The 20027-nt window shown below is 44.1% G+C and overlaps 1 long non-coding RNA gene across 1 annotated transcript; it reads right to left on the reverse strand.

The window, feature by feature from the left end:
- Positions 1–523: 523 nt before the first annotated feature.
- On the reverse strand, positions 524–8268 carry LOC309333673. The gene is made up of 3 exons (XR_014152663.1): positions 8192–8268; positions 7535–7561; positions 524–675 (listed from the first exon to the last, which is right to left on the reverse strand). It is a non-coding gene; the product is annotated as an uncharacterized lncRNA (long non-coding RNA).
- Between the last annotated feature and the right edge of the window lie 11759 nt (positions 8269–20027).

Genomic DNA, 20027 nt, shown 5'->3' on the forward strand with positions numbered 1-20027 from the left:
GGCTAATGCAATTCTAGGCTCAGTTCCTCAGAACTGTAGTGGCAGATCAGGGGGTCTGTTTATTTCCCATACTCTGGTATACAGATACAGAAAACCACAGGCTGCACCTGCTAAATGCTAGGAGAATACTAGGGGCGGGGGAATGTCTGAAAGATTTATTCAGAGCAACAAAGAAAGGACACATTAATTTTTGCTGACTCTGGCCCTTGCATTAGGGCTTGTGGGATGACAGGAAAGGGATCTTACTAGATTGCAAATTTAACAATGTGATACTACAGCAAAAAAAAAAAAAAAGCTAATGCAATCCTAGAAATCAACAAAAGACAAATATTCTGATCAAGGGAAGTCACAGTATTACTTTTATTCTGCCTTGATCCGACCCTACTGGGACCACACACACCCTGCACACATCCCAGCTTGTCAATATCCTTTTTAAACTGGGGTACCCAAAACTGTACAGAACTGTATAAAATCACTGTGAGAACAGGATGCTGGACCAATGGTCTATTGGTGTGATCCAGCAGGGGAGAGGGCTCTTGTGCTTGAATCCTGCTTGTTAGTTTCCCACATGCACCAGGTTGGCCATTGTGAGAACAGGATGCTGGACTAGATTTGGCCTAATCCAGTAGGACTCTTCTGATGTTCTTATCTGTCTGGTCCAACTGATGGAGGGACCTGTGATGAAGCATGAGATAGGATAGAATTACTTACTATATTGATATTGCCAGAATAACACATTTTCTAAAGGCATGATCATTAAAAGCTGGAACTTTACAAACACAGAAAGCACTCACTGCAACATGTTTAAACCAAAAGGTGTTTTCTTCTTCTTCCCCATTTCTTTTTTCTGTTAGAGTTGATGGGATGGATCTGGCTCAGCTTTCATTGCCATTCCTTCCATGTTTCTGTTCTCTTCTCCCTGCTTTTATGCAGCCAGCAAAGCAAAGAGCTCAGCTTTCATCGTCCAGCCTCAAACACCCAAAGGTTTTGGGTCACATCTGGACCAGAAGAACAGCTGGAAGACTGTTCAGCCCTTCTTCCCTCAGTCTGAAAGGAATCGGTACTATTACTTCCCTTGACCTGGACACTATACTTCTGTCAGTGCAGCCTAGAATAGCATTTAGTTTTATTTGCCTGCTTAGCTTGTGGTCTACTAAGACCTAGATCCTTTTCACATGTCCTACTAGCAATCCAGGTATCCCACATTTTACCTTTGTGTCACTGCTTCTTTTTGCCTTAGTGTAGAACCTTACCTTTCTCCCCATTGAAATCCATTTTTTTCAGTTTGGGCCCAGTTTTCCAATCTCTTTAAGGCCATCTTGAATCCCAATTCTGTCTTCTGCAGCATTGACTATCCCTCCCAGGTGGTGTCATCTGCAAATTTGATGATCATCCCTTCTATTTCTTCATCCAAATCATTTATAAAGACGTTGAACAACAACGGGCTCAGGACAGAACCTTGTGGCACCCAACTTGTCCCTTTTTTCCAGGATGAGGAGGAACCATTAGTGAGCTTTTTTTGGGTTCGGTTTGTCAACCAGCTACAAATCCACCTAAAGGTTACCTCATCCAGCCCTCATTATACCAGCATCTCTGCACTAATATCACGGGGGACTTAAAAATAAAATAAAAACAACATGGGGAAAATGGGGGGGGGGATAAAAAGGGGGAAGGTATATTATTATATCACTATACATGCAAACATATGCTTGTCTAGTATATATGTATATAAATGTCATTATTATCCAAATACAAATATGGTTATTTATAACCTACTATTTTTTTTATAAATCTTTTTCAAATATTATTATACTTGTCCATGCAAAGTCTAAGTCTATAAACAATCCATTTATAAGACCTGAGTGTTGTCATATCCTGAATCCATTGACTGAAGGGGGCCATTGATTTATTCTTCTAGTGCATCAGTATCAACCTTTTGGCCATAGTAAGGGCATGAAGCATCCATTTACATTGGCCAGTTGTCAAATTCCATATGGTAGGTAAGTAATTCAAAAGAATATTTCCCTCTGAAAATTTTAACTTTTTACACAGTCATGTTTATACAATCCAATGCTTTCTCCCAAAACTTAGTAAGCGAAAGGCATTGTAAAAACACATGTTTCAAATAAGCTTTATCATTATTACATCTCCAACCACATGCTGTCTTAGACAGTTTTTTTCTACAGGTAGTGGAGTCCAATAAAGTCTAAATATTATTTTCTGTTGTATATGTCATAATTTAAAGTTCATTGACACCTTTGCTATAGAAACTAAAACTTTTTCCCACTGTCTAGGTTGAATAGGAACCTCCAACTCTTTGTTTCTCTCATTTCTTAAAACCTGTGTACCAAATTGATTCACTGATAGCAAATATCTATAAAAGATTATCACAGGCATTTTAGTTTCAAAGGATTTGACCAATTGTTCTGCTATCCCAGAAGCTGTAAAAACTGCCGATCCAAAGAAAGCAGTTACCAAGTGTTGCAGGTGCAAATATTGCCCTTGTGCTGCATCTGAGAGATGATATTTATCTCTTAAAATAGCATTCATGTAAAATTAATCTTCCTCATCCATCAGCTGCTTCAAAGTCAGTATGCTCACTTCCACCCCACTTTTCCATATTGCCCCCAATGTTTAAAGTTGGGTTTCCCCACAAAGTCAATTTAGCATGGGAAAATTGATTGGACTTATTTTTATTAGACATTATATTCTATAATTTTCTAACTGACAAAATTGTTTCGAGAGACTCCTTGTTACATTTTTCCAGGATGATGAGGAACCATGGACTTTCCTTCACTGAAGGAATAACCAATCCTTCCAACTCTACAATTCTATGATTTAATTGTGAGTAGGGGTGCCTATTTGAACAAAATATTTTTTTTGGGGGGGGGGGGACAAGGTAAGCCTCGGCCTGCATAATTGATCACATGATGCAGTGCACAAACACCATTTGAATGGTAATACTAATCAACTTTGGAGGGGAATGGCCCCCTCGAATATTTTATTGGGAGACTGAAGTTGGTTCCTATGATTGTGAGTGAGGGAATGAGGAGTACAGTGGTACCTCGGTTTACGAACTTAATCCGTCCCAGAAGTCCGTTCTTAAACCAAATCTGTTCTTACACCGAGGGGCGCTTTCCCTAATGAGGCCTCCCGCTGCCGGTGCCCTTCTACCGTTCGGCTTCCGTTCTTAGACCAAGGTAAAGTTCACAAACTGGGACACTACTTCCGGTTTTGCAGAGTTCGTAAACCAAATAATTCATAAACTGGGATGTTCTTAAACCAAGGTACCACTGTACAAGCCTGAAAGTTTCTGAAAACTTGTGAGGAACTTGCTGGAAGAAAGCAGAGAATCTTCATGGAGGAAATGTGATTTCTTCTTTTAAATAACTGCCTCATTACACAGGAATGTGTGAAAGTTGTTCAATCAAAGAGCATTCAAAGCTGTGCTTTTGTGCACACAGCTGGTGGGCTTGCAAATGTAAGTCATTTTTTATTATGCTTCCTTATTCTACTTTGGATCCCTCTGTGTCTCAAATTAAACATTGAGATATTGTGAAGAAGTGGGGGTTAGCGATAGTTCAGAAGCACATTATGCATTATTCGGATGCTTTCTGCACTCGACCACTTAAAATGCTCAGGTTAGGGATTGCATGCTTAAAAGATGCCCACCAAGATTATGAAGGGTCCGGAAATGTGAGTTAACAGTGTGATGCAACAGCAAAAAAAGGCTCATGCAATTATAGGCTTCATCAACAGACTTCCAGTGTCTAGATCCAAGGAAGTCAAAGTACTGCTCTATTATGCCTTGGCCAGACCCCTTCTGGAGTCCTGTGTCAGTTCTGGGCACCCCAGTTTAAGGAGGATATTGACAAACTATAGGGTGGGCAGAGGAGAGTGACAAGGATGATCAATGGACAGGAAACCAAGCCTTATAAAAAATGGATGAGGGAGTTGAGTGTGTTTAGCTTGGAGAAGAAAAGACTGAGAAAAGCTATGACAGACATCTTTAAATACTTGAAGGGTGGTACATGGAAGATGGAGCAAGCTCCCCCCCCCCCCCCGCTATCCCAAGATGGCAGAACCAAACCAACAAGTTCAAATTACAAGAAGGAAGATTCTGATTAAACCTTAGGAAGAACTTTCTGAGAGTAAGAGCTGTTTTTTGACAGTGGAATGTGGGGCTTCTCCTTCATTGGAGGCTTTGAAGCAGAGGTTAGACGATCATCTGTCAGGGATTTTTGAGCTGTGATTCCTGCATTGCAGGGGGTGGACTAGAAGACCCTTGGGGGTCCCAACACTATGATTCTTTCATCTTATCACAGAACCATGCCTCCACACCTTCCTCCACACCATTTTAATCTTACAGCCCAGGATTTTCAAATCCATCCCACCTCAAAACTCTTCTCAATTCTGCCCCCTGCCCAAGTGCTAATCCTGCTAGCATTAACTGCCTTCAGACCCAAAAACAGAGATTGTGGGCCGGTGGTTGGGAGTGTAATTCTCCAGGCATAATGGATACCAGCGAGGCTTGCAGACTTAACCCCACACCCACCCCTTTTCCATCTTTCCTACCCATTCCACACAGTTCATTTTTAATGTTGGGTGAAATGTTGAGATGGCAGTTTATCATGAATCCCCAGACATGCAGGGCTGGCAAGGCAGTTGTGAGGGAGCTCGAACTCTTTGGCAGGATGATATAGGAGCTGAACTTGGAACAAAGGGAGGCCCCCACCCCACTGTTGAATGAATATGTGCTAGGGATGAATGGGAGCAACACTTTTGAAAGGGGTGGAGTGGGCAGTAAAGACAGGTCTGATAAGCTGCATAAAATAAAACAATTAAGACACCCTTGCAGATGATGAAGGAGAAGACAGAGGTGGAGCAAATGGCAAAGATTTGACAACCTTCCTCACTCCTCCTCTGCTTTAATCATAGAATTGTAGAGTTTGAAGTTTCCTCAAGGACCATCTAGTCCAACCCCGTGCAGTGCAGGAATCACAGCTAAAGAATTCCTCACATAAAGTCAGTCAACTTTTGTTTTAAAAAATCCACTATTTACCACCCAATTTGGAAACCACTGTTCTAAATGGTTTTGAATATTGTGCAGCGCTGTGTTTTATTTGTTTTAACCCACCCTGGGGCCTTGAGGTTAAGGGTCATTTAACCAACATTCTTATGTCTAATTAATGCATGAAGAGATTAGAACTGTGGTTCTAGGCTTACAGTATATCATCTTGGGAGGGAATCAAGTCTTCGTTCACTTCCAGTCTACCTGATGGACTCAGTGCATAAAGAGTTCACATGGCTCTCACAGGCCACGCTAGAGTTTCTAAACCCATATTTTAGGAGCCTTCACCACTTTGCGATCAAGTCAAACTTTACTGCCTGTGCAATTTTTCTGACTGATGGAGGGAAAAGCACATGAATCTGATCTTTGAAGAGTTTGTAAGGAAACCAGTTTTTAATTTACCAGATGTGTGGTCTTTTCCTATGGGAGGGGGAAGACAGAAGTTTTGGAACAGAAAAAGGCATATTTTAAAGGTCCAACAGACTGTGCAATTTGGAGTGAATTCAAAAGAAAAAGCTACCAAGCCTGTGGTAACTCTTCTGGAAAAAGAATGGAAGAAGTGGAAATGGAAGGAACTCCACCCACCCACCCACCCACCCCCACCCACACAAAATTAGGATGGACAATTTCAGAAGGGGCTTAATTGATTAAGTAGTACTTGCCCCAAACTTGGATCTTGATATTCAGGAATTCTGTTTTATGCCTATTTTTTCAGTAACCAACAATAACTAATAATAATATGAAGAAGAATAGGGAAAGCTCTTCTTATAGAGCCACAATGATCAGGGTTCTGCCTCACCCCACGCCGTCCAGTATAAAGCTACTCATGTTTCTAAATACTGTAAGAACATAAGAAGAGTCAATGGCCCATCTATGACATCTGTCCTGTTTTCACAGTAGGTGGCTACCACTGTGCCCTACAGGAGCAAGTTCTACAGCTCAACTATGTGCTGTAGGAAGAAGGACTTTCTATTATCTGCCCTGAATCTTCCAAATTAATAGAATCATAGAATTGTACAGTTGGAAGGCACCCCAAGACTCATCTAGTCCAACCCCTTGCTCTTCAGGAAAGTCACCTAAAGCATCCTTGACAGATGGCCACCCAACTTCTGCTTAAAAACCTCCAACGAAGGAGAGCTCCCCACCTCCCAAGGGAGACCCTTCTGATGTCAAACAGCTCTAACAGTCAGAAAGTTTTTCCTGATGTCTATTCAGAATCTCCTTTCTTGGAGCTTGAAGCCATTGGTTTGAGTCCTACCTTCCAGAACAGGAGAAAACAAGCTTGCTCCATCTTCCATGTGACAGCCCTTTAGATATTTGAAGATAGCTTTCTTGGGCTCCATGATCAATGCAGATGGTGTCAGCAGTCACAAAATTAAAAGACGCCTGCTTCTTGGGAGAAAAGTGATGACAAACCTAGACAGCATCATAAAAACCAGAGACATCACCTTGCTGACAAAGGTCCGTATAGTTAAAGCTATGATTTCCCCAGTAGTGATGTATGGAAGTGAGAGCTGGACTATAAAGAAGGCTGATCGCCAAAGAATTGATGCTTTTGGTGCTGGAGAAGACTCTTGAGAGTCCCATGGACTGCAAGAAGACCAAACCTATCCATTCTTAAGGAAATCAGCCCTGAGTGCTCACTGGAAGGACAGATCCTGAAACTGAGGCTCGAATACTTTGGCCACCTCATGAGAAGAGAAGACTCCCTGGAAAAGACCCTGATGTTGGGAAAGATTGTGGGCACAAGGAGAAGGGGACAACAGAGGATGAGATGGTTGGACAGTGCTCTCAAAGCTACTAACATGAGTTTGACCAAACTGCGGGAGGCAGTGGAAGACAGGAGTGCCTGTCATGCTTTGGTCCATGGGTCCAAATGACTAAACAACTAAACAACAACAACAACAATCATATCACCTCTCAGTCTCCTGTTTTCCATGCTAAGCATACCCAGCTCCTTCAACAGTTTCTCATAAGCCTTGGCATCTAGACCCTTGATCATCCTATCACCCTATCCTCTGCACTTATTCCAGCTTGTCAATATCCTTAAATTGTGGCACCCAGAACTATTATCAAGGGGGTGGAGCAACTCTGCTATAGAGAAAGGTTGCAGCATTTGGGACATTTTACTTTAGAGAAAAGGCAAGGTTGAGATTGTGTGGTAGAAGCTGATTAAATTATGAAGCAAATCAGTCTCTTAAGCTTAAGTCAAGAAATAGTATTCTTTATGAAATTGAATATCAATATACGTATCAGGGCTTTGAGATTAGACCACTGAAGAAGCCCGGAAAACTACTTTGGGAGTGTGCTATCTGTAAGCCCCAGTAAAAAGGCCCCATCTTGATTACTTGGACTGCCAGGGTGAAATAGGTGCAAAACGCCGACACCCTGTCTACAACTTCATTAACATCTATCTACAACTCCACTAGCATCTCTCAGTATTGTGAACAACACCGAACTTACCCTTTGTTGGTATCTTCATGAACTTACCTAAAAAGATAAAGAAAACAAAAGACTGAGTTAAGCATTTGAAAAATCCATTGAAACCAGACATTATAAATTCATCTTAGGTTGGGTACCGTAGTTCATAAGTCTCTGTGGCTTTGAACAAGGTTTTGTATTTTTCTCAGAAGATTGATAAAGAATATATAATTATTTTGGTAATTACTGTATGTCTATTAGTCACCAACGTGTTGCATGAGTCGTACTACTATTAAATTATGCATGGCATGAAGAAAGTGGATAGAGAAAAGTTTCTCTCCCTCTCTCCTAACACTCAGACTTGTGAACATCCAGCAAAGCTGAATGTTGGAAGATTCAGGACACATAAAAGAAAGGAGTTTTTAGTTAAATTGTGGGTGGCTTTTAAAGATGATTAGACAAGTTCATGGAAGAGAGGGCTATTGTTTGCTACTAGCCAGGATGGCTATGTTCTGCCTCCAAAATGGGGCAATGTTTCTGAATATGGGTTGCTAGGAACCACAGGAGGGAAAGGGGCTCTTGGGCTGAGGTCCTGCTTGCAGGTTTTCCATTTGGGCATCTGGTGTGCCACTGTGAGGACAGGGTGCTGGACGAGATGGGCCATTGGCCTGATCCAGCAGGCTCTGCTTATGCTCTTACGCTCTTCTAGTGAGTCCTCCAATTCCTGGCGCAGGATCGACAATGTCATGGGGCAGCTTATGAGCTGGGAAAAATGGAATGGAAGAGGAGGAGGGTGGGAGGAGAGGGAAAAGCGAAACAAAGGCAACATTGTTATCTCTTCAAAAACAAGAAAGCCCTGCCTGCTTTTTCCAAGTGGAATGACTAGCTGGGATTGTGGTTTGGTTTCGAAAATATGTGTTTAAAAGAATCTATGTCTGGGAAAGGAAACACCAGAGTGAGAGGAGGCTCTCCCTAGTTACTCAAGAATGGGCTGACTTTGCATAGAATCATGAAACTGAAGAGTTGGAAGGGACCCTGGGGGTCATCTAGTCCAACCCCCTACAATGTGAGTAGAGAAAGGAGGGGGAGTTGATCCTCTCACAATAGAAACAAAGCAAACAAAATACTGGTGGGGTGGCTGGGGGAATCTGAAAGTCTGAAAAACCACTCCAAGAGTTCAAGCAAATCTCTGCAAAATACTTTCACAACTCTGGGATTTATTCCCGCTCTGGGCCATCATAACTTTATGCTGGGAAATAACTGTGGAATACCAGTTGATCCTGGTATTCCCATGGGTGTGAGAAACTGCAAAAGGAAAACAGCTGACTGTCTGAATTAAAAGGGGTGGGCTTGATGCACCCAGCAGAATTTAAAACTGAAATGTGTGTGTTTGCAAAGCATCAGAAATATGGGGTACTAGACCTTTAAAATGTCCCAGCATTCAGCACTTATAATTTGCTCCCCTGCCTGTACCTGTCTTGGAATGAATAGAGCACAACCTTAAGTAAGTTTAAACGCTTTACTTACAGTATTGAGAAGTCTCACTCATGCATCATTCAATGCTGCAGAAAAAACAACAGAGGCAAGGGATTATTGGTCACAAAATGCAAAGTTGGTCTCAAACATGTGGTCTGAATCTGAAGCCTCAGACGTCTGCTCAGTTACATGGTTCAAAAAAGAACTTCAATTTCTTAACTTAGTATTAGTGTGATTCCTGTTGGCAAAATTGTCACACTCACTTCTGTAGGATTTTGGGAATAGGTAGGGATTCTTCCACTTCACATCTAAGTGTGTATGCATGGTAAGATTTGCTGCCTGTTTAAATTGTAATTTTACTGTCTGAAACAGCATTTATGTATTCTGCCACTTTCATTTCATATAATAAATGAAGCTTTCTTTGTTAATCTGTCTCTCAGGAATCTTAATGTATAGCTATTTGTTTACCTCTAAAAATTACTGGGTCTAGCAGTTAAGAGATCATTAGGATCGCCAGACCAGAACAAAAAGTATCGGGTGCCAGGAGTTTTATTTAGGAAGGAATGGAGGCAAACACATATTCATAAGCGGACACACGTTATAACTCTAGTGATAGATCCCAGACCTCTCATTAGTGTGTGTATGCATACACATGAATGCTTGGCATGCATGCGAGTTCAGACACATACTCTAACATATAAGGCTACTGAGAGCTACCAGCCATGATGGCTCGGCTCTGCATTCACAGTTGGATGCAGCAATGTTGCTGGAAACCATAGGAGGTGGGAGGGCATCTGGTTGTCCACTGAGAGGACAGGATGCTGCACTAATTGGGCCATTGATTCAGCAGGCTCTTTTGATGTTTTTTTTTATGGAATTCAAAATGACACTTGTTGAGTTTTTTCAAGAAATCTGTGTGGCTAAGATTTCTTTCTGGCCTGCTCTTGATACCACGTCTGCTTTCAAAGGAAAAAGTTAGAAATTCCTCATTGTTGTGAGGCTATTGGGGCATTATTTCCCTCCGCTAGGGGACCAGAGGGGGGAGGATGATTTGGCAATTAAAGTAATGGAGCCTGACCTTCCGGACCACAATGTGTTGCTTTAAGACCAAATATTCACCCCATCGGCTATACTAACAAAGATTTTGAGGTAGTTTACGAGGCAGCCCACGAGCTCAGCTCAGGAAGCAAAGGAAATCCAGAAATGGCCGCTTGGTGATCTTTTTTTCCTAATCTCTGGGTTCTGAGTTTTGATGCCAAGACAAAGGAACAAATTGTATCCAAAGACGTTTGACCACAATAGGGTTGAAGTCAGAGGGATGTGAAAGAGGGACACTGAGGCAAGAGGTCAGGATTCGCTTAGATACACCCATGCTTCCCTGGTGCTCTCTTTCATAGGCTCATAGAGTTTCAGGCTTGGAAGGGACCAACCCCCTGCAAAGCAGAAATCAAAGCTAAAGAATCCCTTACAGGTGGCCACCCAACCTCTGCTTAGAAACCTCTAATGAAAGAGGGTCTACCAATTTCCAAGAGAGTTCGTTCTACTGTCCAACAGCGCTAACCATCCTAAGGTTTAGTCAGAATTTCCTTTCTTGTCATTCAAATCCATTGGTTCAGGTCCTCACCTCTGGAGCAGCAGAAAACAGGCTTCTTCCATATTCAATGTGGCAGCTCTTCAGATACTTTAAGATAGCTCTTGTGTTTCCTTTCAGTCCTCCTCCTCTTCTCCTCTTCAGGACTCAGCTGGAGCAAGTGGCAATCGGGTTTTCTATGGATTGCCTTTCACCCCCAGTTTAAAACTAAAGAAAACATGGATGAAGTAGAAAACTGATCAGACCTGTGCTTTCTAGGCATAGGACCAGTGAAGGTGTGAAGCTCTTTTCCAGGACAATGTCTCCCTTTTTATTTCAAGAAAGCTTTGCAAGGAAACCTTCTATGTCTCCACGATCTATTAATTGCAGCCCTTTTTCATCCTTGGGAGAACACCACACGGTTCATCCTGACAAACTGCCACAACTTCAATCAACCACGCCACTCTGGAACATAGAATTTCTCCTACATATCTCATTTCTCAATCTTAAGTGCTATGTTCCCATCTCTGAAATAGACAGATGCTTTTGGAAAGTCTTAATCCCTTGATTACATTTCAATGTATTTTTCATCTTTGCTGGAAGCCGCACAGAGTGATTGGGGAAACCCAGCCAGATGGGCGGGGTACAAATAAATTATTATTATTATTATTATTATTATTATTATTATTATTATTATTGATGATTATCATGGAATTGTGGAGTTGCAAGGGTCTAATCCAACCCTCCGCAATGCAGGAATCCAACCATCGGCTGGGTGAGGACTGCAGGGCCTGCTCCCTTCCAGGGCTTTTTCCAACTAGCCCAGGGGGCGTGGCCCTGGCCCTCTCTCCCAGCTATAAAGGGACTCCTGCTGTGGTGAGGCCTTGGACCATCGTCTGTGGGGAAGACTGCAGTGCCTGCTCCCTTCCAGGGCCTTTTCCTTTTTTTTTTTTAAATAATATTTATTAAATTTTTAACAAAAAAGAGTTACAGAATAATGACACACACAAAAAAACACACACAAAAATACAAAAATACAAAAACCAAAATTCAACATAAAAATAAAAAATAAAAAATCCCTCTTTTATAATATCTTACATTCATTTACTTATTTTTGTGACTTCCTCACACCTCCCTTTTTTGTATTCCATTTAAAGATTTATTCAGCAAATTCATAGCCTCATATTTTACCCTTAATTATTTATCATCACATATTTTAACTTCAAATTTTCATCCAAAATCCATCCCTTCTTGCCTATTCTTGTTTTACCCTATTACTAGAACCACTTCATTTCATTCCAACGTCATTAACATTCAATAATTTTGCAGTGTTTCTGTAGGTAGATTTTGAATTTCTTCCAATCTTCTTCCACTGACTCTTCTCCCTGGTCTCGGATTCTGCCAGTCATTTCAGCCAATTCCATATAGTCCATTACTTGCATCTGCCATTCTTCCAAGGTGGGTAGGTCTTGTGTCTTCCAATGCTTTGCGATGAGTATTCTTGCTGCTGTTGTAGCATACATAAAAAAAGTTCTGTCCTTCTTTAACACCCCTTGGCCGACCATACCCAAGAGAAAGGCCTCTGGTTTCTTCAAGAAGGTATATTTAAATACCTTTTTCAATTCATTATAGATCATTTCCCAGAAAGCCTTAATCTTTGGGCATGTCCACCAGAGGTGAAAGAATGTACCTTCAGTCTCTTTACATTTCCAACATTTATTATCGGGCAGATGATAGATTTTTGCAAGCTTGACTGGGGTCATGTGCCACCTGTATATCATCGGCTGTGGGGAGGACTGCAGGGCCTGCTCCCTTCCAGGGCGTTTTCCAACTGGCCCAGGCCCTCTTTCCCAGCTATAAAGGGACTCCTGCTGCGGTGAGGCCTCGGACCATCGGCTGTGGGGAGGACTGCAGGGCCTGCTCCCTTCCAGGGCCTTTTCCAACTGGCCCAGGGGGTGTCAGGCCCTCTTTCCCAGCTATAAAGGGACTCCTGCTGCAGTGAGGCCTTGGACCATCGTCTGGGTAAGGACTGCAGGGCCTGCTCCCTTCCAGGGCCTTTTCCAGCTGGCCCAGGGGGCGTGGCCCAGGCCCTTATTTGGAACAAACTTTTGGGGAAGTATGGGAAGTGTTCTGCCATTGCTTCCCTGTTCCAGGTGGTTAATGTGCTTTAAAATGTCCTCAAGCAGTCGGTGGCAATTTAAATTTTTATTTCTTTTTTCCCTTTTTTCCTTTGTTGGGGGTGGGTGAGTGGGATGGATATTTGGTTGGGGATTAATTTTAGTATAATTCTTTTGTTCCTTTTGCTGTTGTTGTTGTTTTATTGCTTCTGTATAGTTTGTGTTTTGTTTTTAAGGGGGAAGGATCAGGGCTGCCTGGGAGTGGGGCCCCAGCCAACACGATGGCTGGGACAAGCATCGGGACATCAGATCTCGGTGATCATGGGCAGGAGGCGGAGTTACGCTAAGACCAGACCATGTCATTACCGAGGAGGCAGGTTTAGTCGTTGTTTGAAGACTATCCCTGCTTCCGGGTCTGGCCTTGACCGGATGGATACTGGAATCAACATAACCTGAAGGTGTTGCTGTGTAATGCCAGGTCAATGATGAATAAAACCACTGCCATCCATGACTTGATTGTGGATGGAGGATTTAACCTGGCATGTGTGACAGAGACCTGGTTGGAGGAAGCAGATGGGCCTGTCCTTGCCACTGCTTGCCCACCAGGTTTCTCTTACACACAGCAACCCAGGTCATGTGGGCGGGGAGGGGGGGTTGCAGTGATTTTTAGGAAGTCACTAGCTTGCACCAGGCGTCCTACTGGGAAGATCCAGTTTTCTGAGTGCATGTTCTGGAAGTCGGGCAATAGGGGCAGTACAGGATTCCTTTTGGTGTACCGACCTCCCCGCTGCACCAAGGATTCCCTGTCCGAGCTACTTCAGGTTGTGGCGGATTTTCTCCTGGAGACACCTAGTTTGGTTGTCCTAGGGGATTTTAACATCCATGCTGACACGACCTTACAAGGGGCTGCTCGGCACTTCGTGGAAAGCATGGCCTCCATGGGGCTGTCCCTGAATAAGTTTGGTCCAACTCATAGTCATGCCTTAGACCTGGTGTTCACCTCTAGTGACGTGGGTGATCTGACACTAAGAAAAAGTGAAACGAAAGAAGTGCCATGGTCAGATCACTTCCTGGTGCAACTGGACTTCTCCACGACCCTTCCCCTCTGCAGGGAGGTGGGACCAATTCGGATGGTCCGCCCCCGCCACTTAATGGATCCAAATGGTTTCCAGAGAGTGGTAGGGGATGTTTTATCCCATGTTGATGGCCTTTCAGCTGATTCCCTGGTGGCCCGCTGGAATGCGGAGTTAACCAGGGCTATCAACTGTCTGGCTCCGAAGCGCCCTCTCCGATTGCATGGAGCCAGACAGCCCCGTGGTTTTCTTCGGAGCTGAGGGCAATGAAACAATCGCTGAGATGGCTAGAGCATCGGTGGCAGAAAACTCACTCCGAATCTGACCGGACACAGGTTAGACCTCAACGTTGAGCCTACCAAGTGGCGATAGCGACGGCGAAGAAGACTTTCTTCACCGCCTCTATTGCATCTGCAGAAAATAGTAGCAGGAGACTCTTTCAGGTGGTTCGCAATTTAACGGAACCACCTTTACCACCGGGTCCTTGTAAAGACCCCAAGATCTCCTGCAACGATTTTGCAAAGTTTTTTGCAGATAAAATCACTCATATTCGGAAGGAGCTAGATACCACCGTGGGAGCAGGGCTGGGGCGGGAGAGTGCTAGAGCTCTGTCTGGTCAAGTTGCATGGAATCAATTTCAATCCGTTACCCCCGAGGATGTGGACAGGCTGCTTGGACGTGTGAAACCAACCACCTGTCTCCTTGATCCTTGCCCATCCTGGCTAATAAAAGCAAGCCGGGAAGGGCTGGGCGATGGGCTCTGCGGGGTGGTGAATGCTTCCCTCTGTGAGGGAACATTCCCAGATCCGCTGAAAGAGGCAGTCATTAAATCGCTTCTTAAAAAACCATCTTTAGACCCAGCCAGTATGGCCAACTATCACCCAGTCTCAAATCTTCCATTCTTGGGCAAGGTGATTGAGCGCGTGGTTGCTGAACAACTCCAGGCACGCCTGGAGGATGCGGACTATTTGGATCCCTTCCAATCGGGATTCAGGCCTCATCATGGGACTGGAACTGCCTTGGTCGCGCTGGTTGATGATCTCCGGCGAGCTAGGGACAAAGGTGAGAGTTGTTTCCTAGTTCTGCTGGATCTCTCAGCGGCCTTTGATACAATCGACCATAACATCCTTCTGGACCGTCTAGAGGGGCTGGGAGCTGGGGGCACTGTTATACAGTGGTTTCGCTCCTTCCTCCTGGGCCGTGTTCAGAAAGTGGTGGTGGGGGATGAGTGTTCAGATCCCTGGGCCCTCACTTGTGGGGTGCCTCAGGGTTCCGTCCTCTCCCCCATGCTTTTGAACATCTATATGAAGCCGCTGGGAGAGATCATCAGGGGGTTTGGACTGGGTGTCCATCAATATGCAGATGATACCCAGCTCTACCTCTCTTTCAAATCAGAACCAGTGAAGGCGGTGAAGGTCCTGTGTGAGTGCCTGGAGGCGGTTGGAGGATGGATGGCGGCTAATGGATTGAAGTTGAATCCTGACAAGACAGAAGTACTGTTTTTGGGGGACAGGGGGCGGGCTGGTGTGGAGGACTCCCTGGTCCTGAATAGGGTAACGGTGCCCCTGAAGGACCAGGTGCACAGCCTGGGAGTCATTTTGGACTCACAGCTGTCCATGGAGGCGCAGGTCAATTCTGTATCCAGGGCAGCTGTCTACCAACTCCACCTGGTACGCAGGCTGAGACCCTACCTGCCCGCGGACTGTCTCGCCAGAGTGGTGCATGCTCTAGTTATCTCCCGCTTAGACTACTGCAATGCGCTCTACGTGGGGCTACCTTTGAAGGTGACTCGGAAACTACAACTAATCCAGAATGCGGCAGCTAGACTGGTGACTGGGGGCGGCCGCCGAGACCACATAACACCGGTCTTGAAAGACCTACATTGGCTCCCAGTACGTTTCCGAGCACAATTCAAAGTGCTGTTGTTGACCTTTAAAGCCCTAAACGGCCTCGGCCCAGTATACCTGAAGGAGCGTCTCCACCCCCATCGTTCTGCCCGGACGCTGAGGTCCAGCGCCGAGGGCCTTCTGGCGGTTCCCTCATTACGAGAAGCAAAGCTACAGGGAACCAGGCAGAGGGCCTTCTCGGTAGTGGCGCCCGCCCTGTGGAATGCCCTCCCATCGGATGTCAAAGCGATAAATAACTACCTGACATTCAGAAGACATCTTAAGGCAGCCCTGCTCAGGGAAGTTTTTAATCTGTGATATTTTAGTGTATTTTTGGTTTCTATGGAAGCCACCCAGAGTGGCTGGGGAAACCCAGCCAAATGGGTGGGGTACAAATAATAAATTATTATTATTATTATTATTATTATTATTATTATTATTATTATTTTGCTCAATGTGAGACTCAAACTCATGATCCTGAGATATTAAGAGTCCCATGCTCTACCAACTGAGCTATCCATGAGGGTCAGCATTGTGAGGCATTCCTCTCACCCAGACAGCAAAGGGGCATGGAGTGAAATCAGGACTCTCAGGTTTCTTGGGGACACCCACTTATTCTGCCACCTCTCTGTGATTTCCAGGTGCTTGTATCTATTTTGCAAGGCATTGTACTAGATGACCTATGGGGTCCCTTCCAGTTCTACAATTCTATGATACTATCATTTAGCTCCTGCCACACATTAGGAGTGCATACTGGTAAGTACTGCCAGAAAAAACCCACTGGTTATTGCTATTAGAAATATCAGATGCTTTAACTCAAATTAAAGTCAGGTCGAATATCTCAAATGCAAAAAAACAACAAAAAACAACCCCACAGATGAAAAGAGGTCCCTTCGACTTGTTGGTGTGGGGTGGGTGAAATAAATAGGAGTGGGGAGCCATTGCAAACCCTGTGAATGCTCCCGCATTGGAGGCAAAGCTGAACTTGAGAACTTTGAAGTCATAATTGGGTTGGGCTAATGTAAAGCGTGAAGACCACTGGGGGTGGGGAGCAGGCTGTAGTAGTCATAGCCAAAGCACAAACATATGTTTCTCTTCCCCCTCCCCTCCCCCTCTACATATCGAGAGCTTATACACATCGCATGAGCATACACTTCGGAAATGCTAGTGGGGCGGCATTTTGAGGGCTATTCACATAAAAAGATGAAACCCTGCAGTAGAATCATAGAACAGCAGTAGATGGGTGCATGTTCAGAACCGGCAAAACTCTTCTGATGTGTTGATGCAAAGATCCCAGATTCAATAATATTTTTTTTAAAGCAATAAGGAGTAAGTCCTTTGAAGGAAATGCTTCTGTCTTCCTTACAGATGCTCTCCTCTCAAGACCCTCATTTTCCCCAACAGAATTCTCCCACTCCCTGTAACTGTGGGAGTGGGACACAGCTACAGCGTCCCTGAATTCTCATTCACCACTCACATATGAACATAAGAAGAACCCTGCTGCATCAGGTTATTGTCCCATCTATTCCAGTATCCTATTCTCACAGTGGCCAACCAAAAAGGAAACCAGCAAGAAGGACTGGAGCACAAGAGTGCTTTCCTTTCCTGTGGTTTCTAGCAACTGGTATTTGGAAACATTGCTGCCTTGAACTGTGGGAGTGAAGCTTAGCCATCCTGGCTCATAGCCATCAATATCATTTTCCTCCTCCATGATTGTTTTCCCCAATCCCCATTTTAAGCCATTCAAGTTGGTGGCTGTCACTGCTTCCTGTGGGAGGGAGTTCCATAGCTTAACTAAGAAGTCCTTCCTTTTATCTGCCCCGAACCTTCCAACATTCAGCTTCATTGAACACCCACAAGTTCTGTTATTAGAGAGCCTCTCTTACCTTTTTTCCAGGTCATCCACCTTTGCCTCAAGGGAACGGACCAATCTTTGGAGAAGCAGGACCTCACTGCACCTCACTGGCATACCCTTTGGGCAGCTTCTTTTTCCAGAGGTGGGAGAAGGAGAGGGGGTGGGTGGGATGGATGCCCTGAAAATGGGAGGAGAACAAAACCCCTCAACAGTCCACAGATCATCTCAGAAAACTTGGAAGCTGTCTTACCTTGAATCAGACCCATTAGTCCAGCTAGCTCAGTACTGTCTGCACTGATTGGCAATGGCTCTCTGGTTTTTCAGGCAGAGTTGTCTCTTAGACCCACCTGGAGATGCCACTGGGGATTGTACCTGAGATTTTCTGCATGCAAGGCAGATGGTCTTCCATAAACCTTACAAATCAGTGAGAGAATTCAGGCTACAAACCCAATGATGTGACATTTCAGTGTGACATTTCAGATTGCAAAATTTCAGATTGCAAACCCCGTGGTGCAAGAAGCGATTTTAGACTATGCACCCATTATGCAAGGAGAACTTTCACACGACAAACCCCATAATTCAGGGAGAGATTCTAGACTGCAATCTCCCCAATGCAGGGCAGGATTTCAGAGTACGCACCCAATGATACAGGGAGAGACTTCAGACAATGAACACCATGATGCATGGAAATATTTCCATGATGCAGTGTTTTCCCAAAGCAAAAGGACTCATTACTGGAAACGTCCAGCCCCTAGCAATTGTAAAGAAATAAGATATGAAAAAGCAAGTTTTCTCCCATAAGGTTTGTAACATTACAGATTTGGGTCCAGTTGCCTCAAAGTTTCCAAGGAGCATTTCCACATTTTCCCACAGAGTCATTTAGTTATAGGTTGTCTTCAATAGTTCATAAAATCACATTATAATTATCACTGGCCCATCTTGCTCAGTACTGTCCACACTGACTGGCAAAACCCTCTCTAGGGTCTCTGGTGGGGGTTTCTGTCATTGTGAATTTAACCTAGGACCTTCTATTCCAACCTTTCCACAATGTGGACTCATGTGTCACCATGATGTTCCATACATACCTACCAAAGACAAGGAACACTGGGATCTTCAATGTATCTGTAAAACCTCAATGAGCTCAGCTCCACTCATCCTGGACATAGACCCTGGAAATGTGATGTTGGTGGTTCAGTTCCCAGTATCTGTACCTATCTATCTATCTATCTATCTATCTATCTATCTATCTATCTAGAAATGGGCATACAAAGATGCTGAATGTTGAAAAATTCAGGGCAGATCAAAGAATGAACTTCTTAGTTAAACTATGGAACTCACTCCTGCAGGAGGTGGTGTTGGCAATCAACTTGGATGGCTTTAAAAGAGGACAGGACAAATTCACGACGGAGGAAAATAATATTGATGGCTACTAGTCACTATAGCTGTGCTCTGCCCTCCACAGTTGGAGGAACAATACTTCTGAATGCCTGTTTCTGGAAGCCACATGATGGGAGCGGGTCCTTGTGCTCATGTTCTGCTTGCAGGTTTCCTAAGGATCAAGTATAGATCAGTTTCTGATGTTGGCGACACATTCAGAACACACTGGGATGTGTCAAGTGGTAGATCCTCAAGCCAGGGTAAAATAATGTCATGCAAAAAACGGCTCTTTCATAGCTGTGCTTGCCAAGGAGCCCTGCAGTTGGAAACCTTGAAGGAAATTGTTGGCATGTTTTTTGATCCCAGATCAAAGTCCAGGAGGTGACCCGCCTATGTTTGAAACATGGGACTCTGCAGAATATCTGGAAAGGACAGCATGATGTTCAGAGGCACTAAAAGTAGACAAACAAACCACCAATTTCTCCAGATTTATTATTGATTGTAGCTGTAGTGGAACATCCCCATCTCCCCAAGAGAAAACTGGTGGGCAAAACTGCATAGTTTTGTTTTTATAAGGAAAGGAGAGAACATTACCGATGGAGGCTGCTTCTGAACTCCATCAAGATTTGTGGCTTTGGAAACCATCCCAAAACCAAGAAATTGGAGATGGACTTCTTGCTTTGAGCTGTTCAGGGTCATTCAGGGCCATTGGTCTGCTCTTCCAAGCTGTGCAAGTATTTGGTGGTTTCTAGGAGATGGGCTCAGATTCAAACTCCTCATCTTGACATTTAAGAGCGTCTTATTCTCCCTCCCTCCCTCTCTCCCTCTCTCTCTCCCCCTCTCTCTTCCTCTCTCTCTCTCAATCTCTCTCTCTCTCTCTCTCTCTCTCTCACACACACACACATCTTTTGTTCCCTGAAAATGTTTGTGCCCAGGTAAGTAAAGTGAGCAAAGTAACTAATTTCTTATCATGTAAGCACACCATGGTACCTTTATTTATGTATATATAGTTCATTTTCTAGATGACACATCCTGTGGACAAAGCTTCCCCTATAATTTGATGCAAGTGGAATTAAAATATCTGATTAATGCATTTATGTAAAGAAAATGAGAGGGAATTAAAATGTAAGAGCATAAGAAGAATCTTCAAGCACAAGGGTGCTCTCCCCTCCTGTGGTTTC

Source organism: Podarcis erhardii, assembly GCF_964252035.2.
Source record: "Podarcis erhardii genome assembly, chromosome: Z".
Taxonomy (NCBI): Eukaryota; Metazoa; Chordata; class Lepidosauria; order Squamata; family Lacertidae; genus Podarcis; species Podarcis erhardii.